Source organism: Dasypus novemcinctus, chromosome 1, assembly GCF_030445035.2.
Source record: "Dasypus novemcinctus isolate mDasNov1 chromosome 1, mDasNov1.1.hap2, whole genome shotgun sequence".
Classification (NCBI taxonomy): domain Eukaryota; kingdom Metazoa; phylum Chordata; class Mammalia; order Cingulata; family Dasypodidae; genus Dasypus; species Dasypus novemcinctus.
The window spans coordinates 169716471-169729927 of NC_080673.1; the positions used below are offsets into that span (position 1 = coordinate 169716471).

The 13457-nt window shown below is 40.2% G+C and overlaps 1 long non-coding RNA gene across 1 annotated transcript in view; it reads right to left on the bottom strand.

The window, feature by feature from the left end:
- Positions 1–3589: 3589 nt before the first annotated feature.
- LOC111761467 (uncharacterized) overlaps positions 3590–13457 on the bottom strand; it is a 31720-nt gene continuing 21852 nt past the window's right edge. Inside the window, exon 2 of the long non-coding RNA XR_002794828.2 lies at positions 3590–3866. This is a non-coding gene — a long non-coding RNA (uncharacterized lncRNA). The remainder of the gene's footprint in view (positions 3867–13457) is intronic.

Here is a 13457-nt window from a genome sequence, read left to right on the forward strand (position 1 = left end):
CACATGTGTGACTTTGGGCAGGTTAATTAACCTTTTGGTGACTCATTGCCTGATTTATAAAATGAGACTAAATTAATACCTACATTAAAGGGTGATGTGAAGATTAAACAAGTTAAAATATGGAATACACCAGACACAGGCCCTAGGACAAAGTGAGTGTTTTATGACCATCAGCTTTTATTATTAGGTTTTACCTGTGAGCAATCCTTATCTCAGGAAAACATTAAGGCTGGTTTGTTTTCCTTATCCTAGTCTTGCTTGGTCCCAGTTCCTTTTCTTCTCCATCAGTCTATTGCTGAGATGATATTACTTAGTGTCTTAGAACAGGTTCTAGAATCAGACAGCCTTGGTTCAAATTCCAGATTAAACACTTAGTAGCTGTCTGATCTTGGGCAAGATATTTAACCGTTGTTTCTTCATCTGCAAATGATATCACTTACCTTGTAGGACCATTGTGATGATTCAATGAGATACTTTTGTCTAGGCCCTACCTTTGACTTTTGACCAAAACCCAAAAGATTTATATTCTCAGTCTAGTTATTTTTTTTTAATTTATTTCTTTCCCTTCCTCCACTTCCCCCAGTTGTCTGCTCTCTGTGTCCATTTGCCGTGTATTCTTCTGTGTCCGCTTGCATTCTTGTTAGCGGCACTGAGAATCTGTGTCTCTTTTTGTTGCATCATCTTGCTGCATCTGCTCTCCATGTGTGCAACGCCATTCCTGGGCAGGCTGTGCTTTTTTCGTGCTGTGCGGCTCTCCTTGCAGGGTGCACTCCTTGGGGATGGGGCTCACCTACATGGGGGACACCCCTGCATGTCAGGACACTTCTTGTGTGCATCAGCACTGCACATGGGCCAGCTCACCACATGGGTCAGGATGACCTGGGTTTGAACCCTGTATCTCCCATATGGTAGGTGGACACTCTATCAGTTGAGCCAAATCCACTTCCCTCAGTCCAGTTATTTTCATTTCATTCCCTGGCATCTGAGGGTGTATATTACCCATTCTGATATGCTACTTCTATTGAGTCAACTTTTTTTCTGTCTTTTGCCTCCCGCCAAAGTATCTTGCCTTACTCTTCTTTATGGTGATTGTTGGGCCCTGGGCTATTTCCCTTTTTATTTACCCACAAGAAAGTGGATATGAGCACAGGAAGTGGTGCTGGACTAGATGGGTTCAAACCCAAAGTCTTGTACTTAATGGTTGTATGGTCATGTGAAAGTTAACCTTTCTGGTCCCTAGTTTTTTAGGCTATAAAATGACAATAATAATTATATCTACCATTTAGAGTTGCATGAAGATTGAGTTAATATTTGTTAAGTGCTTACAACAGTACGTGGTACACAGTAGGTACTCTACAGGTGTTAGCTATTTTATTTACTTAGACATTCATTTTTAACCTCACACTTCCAGAACAAGTTTTGAATACTTTAAACTTGGGAAAACTGGGCCCTAAATACAAATTTTGACTCACATCCTGTGTTATCGATACCATGTTTGTTGACCACCCCCAGCAGGAATCAAGCCTGAACTTCAATAATTCCATTTGTCAGGAACACTTAGAGGTATGACCTATAGTCCTGAGTCTTTGCCAGAATTCCCATTTCCAACATTCTAGTCTTTTTCTTCCATAAATACATTCACACTTAACAGACACTTCATTTCAATCTTTGTTTCAGGAAATATCCTTATATTTAACTACATTAATATGCATGAAATAATTATGAGCAAAGCTACTATTCCATCGTGGCCCTCCATGATTTAATCTTTAAGATTTTAGTATATCAGAATCCTTAGTGTCCAGTTTTTCTGAGGATAATCAGAACTGAGCAAATTGGAATGACAGCCCAAATTTATGTAAGAAAGGTATCTATAAAAATGACATATTTTATTTTAATTAAAAGTTATCAAATAATTGATAATAGCCCAAATATTATAAGGCTTGTAATAAAAGTCCCCCACTCCCATATTCCTTTCTCTCTAAAGCCCTCTGTTTGATCATTTTTATCTATCCCTTTAGATACTTTTATATTCCTAAATAATAAACTTACATGAGTGTTTCTAGGTTTGTGAATTTTAGACTTTATTTGTTGATTTCCTACAAATAAGAATAAAAGGATTCAGAACTCTATTTGTTCCCTGTTTATTTCTTCAAAGAAATAACCGCCTTAGAAATAACTTTTACACACAGACACACGTATGTGTCAGTAAATATTTGTTGTATGGATGGACTCTCAATTATTCTGAGACAGATAAGCTGGTTTAAAGATTATTTGGGTTAAGGAGGCACAGTTTATCTGGCTTCACAGTGAAATCACCAGGGATTTTTTTTTTTTTTCTTACAAAGATAGGGTCACTTATTTACTGTTATATTACTGAACTTTAAAGGCAAAAATACATTTCTTAACGTTTCAAACATCAAGTTCAGACACCCCCATTTATAATGATAAATGCCCACATTTGCATACACAGGAAATCAAAATACACAGCAAATAAGTCTTGAGGACAAGAATACTGTCGCCCTGTATATTGGCTGTGTGGGGCCCCCTACTCCCAGCCCAGATGCCAGCAGAGACCCTGTCCATGGTGAGACCCAGCACCAGCTTCTTCTTGACCATTTTGTGCCACCTCTGCCTTCTGGTCTTTCCCAAAGGCCATTTCAACAGGGTTGCCAGCAATGGGCTGGACAGAAATAGAGGACCAGGGATCTTTAAAATATCCTTATGTCTGACTCTGAACATTGTGATTTAATCCATCTAGGTGTGTCTTAGGGCATACAAAGCTTTAAAGACTTCCCAGGAGGTTCTAACATGCAGCACAGTTTGGGAACCACTGATACAGACAAGTTCTTACTGGCCCTGACTTGTGAACTCCTGTAGGCTAGAGAAGAGGAACCAAACCATCTGCTGACTAATGACTGAGGTCTGCTGGGGTAGTGGGTCCCTTTTATGTGACTGCCATGCCTTAACCTTGTACAGCCAAGTTTTGGCCTGCCAGGGAGCAGGGCATCTGCACGGGCTTGGATCCTGGTTGCTGGTCTGGGCTGCTCTGCCAGGGAGATCACATCGGAAAAAGGTTGGCATGTTGGTGGGTAGTGGTTGATGGTCACTGGAAAGGGCTGGCTGGCAAGCTGGTGGACTGGCAGACCCTGGGAATTTTGCAGAAGTGTCTTAGTGGTGGACCAGAGTTGCAGGTGAACCACAGGATGATCCTCAGTGGTCCTGAGAAGGGAAAATTGATGCCAGAGCTCAGCTGGAAGGTATTGGACTCAATCATTCTGAAAGGAGATTGACCTTGAAGCTTGGGGTCCCTGAGAAGGTATACATTAATTCTTTAGCTGCAGGTCCTTAAGGAAGACCAAGGGAGTGCCTGGGAGGGGGATGGCAGCCAGGGTCATATGGTCTGCTCAAGGCAACGGCTGGTGGTACAGGCATATTTTAATATTTTTAATGAACTGTAAAGCTATCCTGATGTATAAGGTATGGATCCAGTCCTGCCTTAACACACCAGTTTATTGCCCATGACCAATAATTTTTGTGCCTATATTGGCTCAAGTCTCATAAATTAATATTTGGGCAGAATTTCAACCAGTATTTCAAAAAACGTATGTTTTATTCATTTCATGTTAAATTAAATTAACTGCTGAGAAGAAATAAACAGGGATCGATGATAAAGAGCAGTGGGGTGTGTAGGGGCAGGTTGCTTCCGAGAAGATTGTCAGGAAAGATTTCTCTGGAAACAAGTCATTTAAGCTGAGACCTGGAGGGTCAGAAGGCTGCAGCCATGGAAAAACCAAGCAGGCAGTGTTCCAGGCAGAGGCAGTGGCAAAGCCCATCTCTGTCATTGACAATGAAGAGTGTGGCATATCCTAAGAACAAAGAGAGAGATTGCATGAGTAATATATATAGTTTTTAAGGTCAGGGTTCTGTGCAGCAACAGTGTCTATATATAAGAAGGTGTATCAGCCTATTCAGAATGGATTTGTGTAATCTAGTTCAGAGATGTTCATGGAGGATCTTTTATATAAAGTATTAACTGGTCCTGATGGGTACAGTGCCACACATCTACAGCTTTCCATTATATCTCTGATTTAAAATATCTTTCCCTTTTCCTCAGAATTATAAGTCAGGTCATGTGCTGTGAGGTTGCCCTGGACAAATGGTTCCTGTTTCTATAGGTTAGACCTAAATTCATGGTTAGATATTAGTATTGGTTAATGCTGAAGCTACCTAATAATATGTGGCTTCCAGGCATTTCTCTTACCTTCCCAAATGCAATAGGTAATCAAATCCTGTCACCCCCAATTACCATTTATAAGCATCTCAGGTCCACAGGAAAGAAGCAAAAACATCCTTAAAGGGGAAAACGAGCATATTCATGTACGTGAACAGAATACATTCTTCCCTGGTCTATACCTTGTCAAAAGAGACGTGTAGATTCAGGTGGATTTGTTTGTGTGTTCCTTTTTTTTTAATCAGACTTTGTTGACATTCGACATTTCAAATACTGCTTTGCTATTATCAGACAAAGTTACTGTGACAGAGGTAGTCTGAGTTCTGATGAATGAAATTAAATGTTTTAACAAAGAAAGCCAAGAAAGTAAAAATGACAGTGTGGTTAAAGCTTTCCCTCCACGATCGCCTCATTACTGGTAACTAGCACGTGTGAAACCTGCTGGAGAGCTCACTGTTGCCAGACAACTGTAGGTCTAGCCCTGTGCCAGGGCACCCTGAGGACAATTCCTCAGGTAGTTAATCCATCAAGTATTTCCTATGATGAAGGCAGGGATGTATTGGTAAATGTGTAACAAGAAGCCTTCTGGGGGAAGGCCCTACTTTTTAGCCTTTAACAATTTCCATGGTGTAAAGACTCCTACCATGGCTGAGTTCCAGTCACCAATGTGGTGTGACTGAACTTGGGGTTGGAAAGAGATGTGTACAGTTGATTTCCTAACCTGATAAGAGGGCCTCCAGCACACCGTTGGATCAAAAGATCCTTTTTCTCTGCTCCCGAACTAGGTTGGGGGAAGGAGGAAATTGTTATTTTGCTTCGTAGAAACCTTTTACTCTTTCATGGACAACAAATTACTCTTTGCTCAGGTATTTTAAAAAAACTGGGTGGACTGGGGGAGAGTATAAACTACAATATAAACCACTATCCATATGGTGCAGTAGTGCTCCAAAATGTATTCACCAAATGCAATGAATATGCCACGATGATGAAAGAGGTTGTTGATGTGGGGGGAGTGGGGTGAAGGGGGTGGGGGGTAGATGGGGACCTCATATTTTTTTAATGTAACATTTAAAAAAAATAAGGAAGGGAAAAAAAAGTTGAAAATACAAGGAAAAAAATCAATTTTCCATAAAATAATAAAGGACAATGTCTACAAAAAAAAAAAAACAACCAAACAAACAAAATTTTTGGTTCTCTTTCAATCCCCTTTGAGTAGTTTTCCCTAGGAAATCTATAGAGTCTTATTCCTCCCTTCCCCCAGGCAACAGCCTAATTTTCTGTCTTCTGCTACTGCTAATGTGTAATTTAGCTGTCAGGTAGCTAATTGGAGCCAGTCTAATTGTGGCTGTGCTGTACAAAGATCAGTGAGTAGAGGGGCAGACCACCAATGATGAGCAGAAAGGGCAAAACTCCCTGGTGCACTGGCAGTGTCCACTCCATCTAAGAATCTCACTGATTCATTGAGTTGGATGGGGAAAAATAATTAAACAGCTTTTATGATGTCAAGGATGCTATGTAACTAATAGTTTAATTAAGACCTATACTAATATAGGTTGCATGCACCTGGTATACCATACGGTACAGAAAAGGTAAGTGATTTTAGGTTATTAAAAGCAGTTTTCATTTTCCTGCCTCTGATAGGATGTGAACAGTAGTTAATGAATGTAATTTGGAGGGAATAGGGGTTGATATAAGCTATGTCAGTTCTTTGAAAATAACTCACATATTCCACAGGGACTGGGGACAAGAATGGCTCATGGAATTCTTTGAAACTTGGTACAACTCAGATGCTACAGGGGGGACAAAAGAGGGAAATTTTGGGACCATAATATGAACAATAAATCTGTGTAATTGAGGAAATATTCCTATTTCTTTCCATAATCTCCATTTCATTCTCCATGTGGTAGCTTTAAGTCTTGGTTCTATGTGTACAGAGCTTTGAAATAAAAGCCCTTTTAAAAATCATCTGAGCATCTTTACTTTCCTAAATACACATTTTATGTCAAAACAGAGTATTTGTCTCAAAAAGCTTTGACCCATATTTCAGATTCTCGAAATTCTTTGGTTATGCATAGATCTGAATCTAATGACAATATACAGAATCATTAAATGTCATGATACAGTGCTCACTATTATCAGGTGCATGTTTTACTTCACAGAGAGACTTATTTTAGAATATAACTAGAGGTATTTAAGAAACTTATAAAAAAACTTTGAACTTTAAAAACTGTTAAAAATGTTAGCGCACATATAAATATAAATGCTCCAAGTAGAAGAACATTTCTTTTTATTAAAAGATTTCAACATTGGTTTATTAATTAGTTGTAGCACTGCTAAAATATTCTCAACAGTGCATTTCAGCATCATCTCTTTCTTTCATGAAACACTACTGAAAACTATAAAAATGATTCCTTAGCATCTTTGGAAAACTGGAAAATTTTAAATACAGAAATCACTTCTCTCTAATTTTCAGGAGGATGGGGATTTCCACGTGGTAAAGAGGGGTTTATAAAAAGAGCTTAAAGGATTATAAATTATTAAAAAGTATAAATTTCCTTCTGTATAAAACTGTGCATCCTTGGTAATTATTAGATGCATAAATTATGTAGCTAATTGGAGGATGACCTTTAAGTAAATAAAAGTTTGATAAAAATAAAACATTTCTCTGCTTTATAATTGCTTTCTCCATGTTAATCATCATGACAAATGGATTCATTATTGGGTTCAGATGAACACATTTCCAACATGAGTTCTTATTGACCTGATCTAGTCAACTTTCAGAAAGAGAGAAGGCTCAGTTCTAATGAATATTTATTTCCTGCACAATCTCATGAGGTGACTATGTCATTAATGAGATCATGTAACTTTCTCTGGCTTCCAGGATAAATGTCAATAAAGGTAATAGCTCCATGAAATTGGAAGGCACTTTACTGCTTTCCTCAAGGAGGCACGTAAGAGGTCATTCTGAGAGAGCTTGTAACATTACAATAGCCTGCAGATAATGGCCATATAATTCAAAGAAAGTATGAAAGTTTATGCTGCCCTTCCAGGAGAACACATCAATATTTTACTGAAACTCAAAGATTGATCTGTTATAATCAAGGAAAACTAGAGCAGGACAGAGGAGGATATTTGTGGCCTGGGGAAGAAAGCAGTAATGAAAGCACAAGGAGTGAGGACAAAGAAGATTGCTATATCTGAGCCTTATTTTCTATTCATTGCCATTGCTTTGAGCCTAAACTGTCAATATTCTATTTCTAGAAGACCAACTTTGTTGTATTCTCTGCTCTATCTGAAGCTGATTTCCTAGAAACCATACTTCCTGATGAAAAGAGCGATGGTATTTCTTTGACCATCCAACGTCTGGAGGAAGTAGAGTTATCCCCTGGAAATTAGCCTTTCAAATGCCCTCCAAATAATTTAGATACTAGAGCAATGTTTTGGTTTGGGTTCTATGGTAGATGGAGTCAAATCCCCAAAAAGATAGATTCAAGTTCAACAGCCAGTCCTGTGGATTTGTAAATGGACCTTGAAAGAGTCTATTTGAATGAGTCCAAATTGAATCTGGATGGACCTGGAGCCAATATGACTGATGTGCTTATAAGCAGAGGAAATTTGAATGGTGTTAGTAGAAGCCAGAGAAAGAGAGAGATCACCATGTTATGGAGAATTGCTGGAAAGCCAGAATGCTACAAACTTTGGAGAAAACATGGTGTCACTGTTGAGATTATTTTATGAATCCCCAAAAGAGAAAGATGATGTTTGCCAACTAATCTATTCTTCCGGGTTTTATTGCGTTAAATTCAGTTGAGGGGCATTTGATTAGATTATCTGTTAATATTGTTTTAGGGCTTTTGATTCAACTACATCAGTAAGTTGTGACTCAAGTCAGTCCCTGCCCCTTGCTGGGTCTAATATAAACAGTCTTACCCAGAAAGACAGACACAAGAAGAGAGAGCGCTGTCATTTTTCATCCAGCTATGAGACAGAAAGAAGAAGGCTCAAACAGAGGAGGGCCCAGGGAGAGACAAGCCTTGTGCCTGAAAGCTTACAGTCGAAACTGGGAACAGAGCAGAATAGCCTAGACTGATATAGGAAGCCCTAAAAGACAAGCCTTTTGGCAGACTACTAGGCCTGGCCTTGCCAAACAAATTGATTTTGAACTTCTATCCTCCAAAAGTGTGGGCTAATATTCTTGTTATTTAAACCAACTAGTGTGTAGTATTTGACATAGCAGCCCTGGCAAACTAAGACAGTTTTCTCCTAAAGCAGTCCTTGTACAAAGATTTGAACACAGGTAATATATTTGATTAGTGCAACTGGAAGGCACAAGTGCAGAGATGAGGGAGTGAGACAGTAAATGCAGAACAGAAGGCTGTAGTGTGCAGGTTATAGCTGCACATCACTGCTAGATTCTGCTAGCAACCTGAAAGGATGGAGAGGCTGGGCATTTGATCTAAACCTTTTGTTCTCCCATTGGTTAAGCCTTGTCCCAGGGGCTGGCAGCCCCCCTGCGGTGCTGGCCAAAACCCTCAGGCAGAAAGGAAGAGAGAGAGAGAGAACCAGCATTTGCAAAGGGAAGCTTTGAGGGATCCGGATGCTCTTGGGTATCTGGAAACTGACTGCAGCCCTAGAAGAACTCAGGAGGGCAGAGAGACTATGAAGCTACAGTCATTTTCTCTTAGTAAAATTTAAGAATGATTGGAAGAGTAGCATGTAATTTCTCCTCAGCTTTTGTCTCAAAAGTTTGGCCAATAGAATCAGTATATTACCCGTAGAGCACACTGTTTTCTCTTTAGTAGGTCTGAAATGCCTTCACTTTAATTTTCTATTCTTTAGCAGGGAGATAAACAATTATTCTATTAATAGGATTGCCAGATAAAATACAGGACACACACAGTGACATTTGAGTTTCAGGTAAACAATGTATAATTTGGGACATATTTTTAAAGTATTTGCTTATTTAATACTCAAATTTAACTGTATATTCTGTATTTTTATTAGCTAATTCTGACAACCTTGACTATAAAAAATCATTCTAGAAACAATAATATTACACAGTAATAATATACAATAATACTCAAATAGAATCTGTGTTGTTTGATTAAAGTATATTACTTTTCCTTTGTAGCCCTGTGACACTGGGATATTACCCTTTTTTGCTTCAATTTTCCTATCTGCAAAACAAATAAAAGATAAATTGTCATCAGATTATTTGTGTAAAACTATTAACACAATTAAAATTATAGTAGCTACTAGATAGTATTATTAAAAGCCTGGCTCATAGGTGTCATGAACAAATAAAAGTGATCTTTCACTGGATCATCTAAAAAGACCTTACCAGCAACAGTGTCTGTGGCTTTAATTTTCAATTTTTTTTTAAGAATGGGGCTGGGCTGCGGGCAGGCACTATATATTTATGGCTGCTAAAATTTGTAGGACAAAGCTTCTCCTCTGGCCCCCTCAGCCCTGGAATGAAAGAGAAGCATGTTAAATGTTCCTTTCAGTTCTTAGTGGAACTAGATCATCTCAGACCAGTAGTTCAAGTATATTTGTACAGATCTTTTAATTGGTGGTTAGGAAAAGGTAAAAGAGTTGGAGAGCAGAATAATTTTTCCATCTTAATTTCTTTGTTAAATATAGTTATCCTGTGATAAAAATAATCCAATGACCTCTTTCTTTTCTAGCCAAATTTTAAATTTTAGTCAAAAAACTAGGTTTGATTATAACCAGTTTGATAGGATGAATTAACACAAATGTGTAAAACCAAATATCAGTATGACTTTGGATTAAAATTTCCAAGAATATAGATTCCCCAGATGAAGATTATGTATTATATATGTTTATATCCACTTGCTCTATTTTTACAGAATAGTTCCTTGTTTTCATAACACTGTTCAGACTTTGGTCCAATCCAAAGCCCTGCATTGAATCTTTTACCATACTGTATTGCATCTGAACATCTCTTTCTGAGTCACTCTTAACTAAGGCACTAGTTTGCTCTCCATGCATAAGTAATGCCCACAATTCAAGTTGGATATTTCCCATAGCTCTGTATGATGTGCAAAGACTTCAGTAGCAAATTCGGTGACAGTTGGCATAGCTCAGCAGATATGCCCGCCTGGATCAGATGTTGGCATGAAAGTCATTATGTTCAATTCTGCTCTCACCATGAAATAAGCCAGCAATACAGAGGGAAGTGAGAAACAAACTAGGCTTCTAGTTTCAGCTCTGCCATGTAAATTGCTTGGAAGTCATTGCTCCTATCCTTACAAGAAGAAAAAGTGGATGTACTGAAAATCAATTACTTTTCTTGGATGTATCAGAAAATTGAGGTCACAGGGCAAACTGATACATCAAAATTTGGAAACAAGGACTTCCAGAGAATCGCAGCTGAGATTTGCTTACCTGGCCATAAACTGGTAGGAACACTTAAACGACAATTTTGTCCACTTGCTGGAGGCTGAGTGCAGACTAACCTGGGGTTGAGAAACTCATGTGGGCCATGGCTATAGCGGTCCCACAAACTATAGGAAACCCACCAGGTTTTCCCTGAGAAGATACAAGAAAGATACCTTCACGGCTCTGGCAGGGGGGTGGGAAGAGTAATCCTTGTGAAATATATACAGAGCCTTCTCCAGAACAAAGCACTATTCTTTTTGGGAAAGCACTTTACCAGAGCTTGTGCTACCTGGGGGAAGGGAATTTCTCTTACTCTAATCTCTCTAGCCTTCCAGTCTCACCTATGGGGGGAAGTAGTCAACAGAAGTCAGGACTTCAAAGACAGAGTTGGAAATGGAAGATAACTCGGGAAGGGAGTGGAAGGCTGAGGGAAGAGAGCCAGTCCCACTGAAAGACTGATATTTAATTGGAAGATTATAAGATTCTGCCCCACCTCACCCAGAACACCTTACAACCACAATGTAGTGGCTCCTTAAAAGACATGTTGCTAAAAAAGTCATGGACATACTCAGTGGCCATCTCCCACATCTCTCCTCTCCCTGTACCCTCCCCTCTTTCCCCTCTTGCTTCATGGCAAACACATGTTTCTATATGCTTCCATGTTGTAGCCCAGGGGAGTCTGATCATACCTTGAACCTGAAATCAAGGACAAGCAGTTCCAGCTACTTATCAAGGCAGGCACACTGCACAAAGATTGCTTGATGTATGCTTTGAGCTTAGTGGCAGGACCTCCTCCCCTTGGGTTGTATAGATACCCATTTCTCAAGTACCACAGGCCTTCCTGCTCTCCAAAGCCAAGCAGGGCATGTGGAGCTGCCAGCCAGTGATGCTGACCAAGCAGTTCTCCTCCCGAGGGGACTGGCCACGATGAGACCTCTTCCCTTGCTTCCCTTTCTTTAAAAATTAAATATTAATAATGAAAAAGATATTGTCGATTTACAGTAAACTCATGGTTAAAATATAGTTCCCATATACTACCCTATTATTAATATCTTGCATTAGTGTAGTTCACTTGTTACAATTTTTGAAAGAACATTTGAACCCTTTGGACAGTGTTAAGTAATAAAGTGGTCATTTGTTGAGAATCATTGTTGTGCCTAAGCCTGTGTTCCCAAGATGCTCCATACAGTGACTTGCTCCACAGAATGTTGGTGCAGTGTGCAGGGAGACTGGAGAAGAATGGAGTGGTTTGATTCTTTGTGGTTGTTTTTGTTACTCTTACTTTCCTTTTGTACAGAAGTGTCTTGGGCAACACAGGGTCCATGGTTCTGTGGGCTAAGCTGAAGGGTCATCCCCACCCTACTAGCCTGGTTAGATGTACTGGCCTGCCAGGGGAGCTAGGGTGTGCTGTCTCTATCCTCTGAGGGAAACGTGGTAGTACATGGGGCTTTGAGAATTCCCCCATGAATGCCAGAGAAATGGCTAGCTAGTGCCTGGTATACACTCTTCTGGCTCACGGCCTCTTATGTCTCTTCTCGTTCTGAGCATAAGTACACATGCACTCAGGCCACCCAGACTGATCTTGAAATTAGTGTGAGGATGCTCATGATTCAGGAGACTATTAAAACTGAAGATGGGGACCTGGAAGAGAAAACAAGGGAATGAGATTTTACAGAGAATGAGATCTGGAGTGTGAAAGAGATGTATGGACAGAAGCCTGGAGAGGATCTGCACCCTTGGTTGTCCTGACTGTGCCCTAATCAACCATGCTGAAAGGAGGTGTCTTGGTCACTCCAATTCATATCTTCCCCATCCTCCAACAAACTCTCAGAGGAGGTGGGACTGATGGTGCAGATGTTCCTGCTGCACAGCTGCAGCCTCTGTTTGACCAAACCCTTCACTGAGACAGGTAAACTTGTCGTGCTCTGGGTGACCTCTCCTGAGTAGAGGCTGGGCCTTGAAGTGATGGTGAGGAGGATGTGGTGATGTGACAACAGGGTGTTGGACAAATGGATATTCCACCCTCAACAGAAGGATGTAGCTCCTCACCAGATTCTTATTTCATGGCAAGACATTTATTCTAAAGAGTTCCCTGAATGGGGTAACAAGCTAGTTCTCCTCACTCTGGGGCTTCCTCTGATAATGTTAATAAGTGGGTTTATTGTTCCATTCCTGCTTGAGGCAAGGGCTCCTGTATTAGGACAGTGGCCACAGCAGTAACTGGCCGCAGGGTCAGGTCACTGCACAGCAGGCACCTGCCTATTATTCCAGCAAATCCTGAGATCCACATGATGGCTTGGCAGCTGCTACTTGCTCTCAGGGACCCCACTCCCTGAGCTATGTCCTTGTGGCTATTAGAACAAGGGATCCCAAAGGTACCATAGATAGGATCTCCAATGGGGAACTTTGGGAAAAAAATAAATTGGAAGGAGGGCCACAGATTCGACAGGGACAATCTAACCCTTCCTGATAAGACTGTCTATCAGCCTATGTGTGCCATCCCATTATTTCCATTTATAATAGTCAGCGTGTCCAGTGAAAAAAATGAGGGAGTGTGGTGTCTGACTATGACTATCAGTGCTTAAAGATAGAAGAGCTCCATTGGTGCCCCTTGTTCCAGACATTGTGACTCTCGCAGAAGACTTTATGGCCTTCCATAGCATCTAGTATGCAGTCGACCTGTTGATGACACCATATTGTGGGCCAGAGTGAGAAGCAAACCATGCAGGGATAAATCCTGACAAGATATAAGACCCAGCACAGCAGTTTATCTTCCTAAGCAGCATATGGGCTGGAGGCCAGTGCCTGCCTGACGCCTGATCTG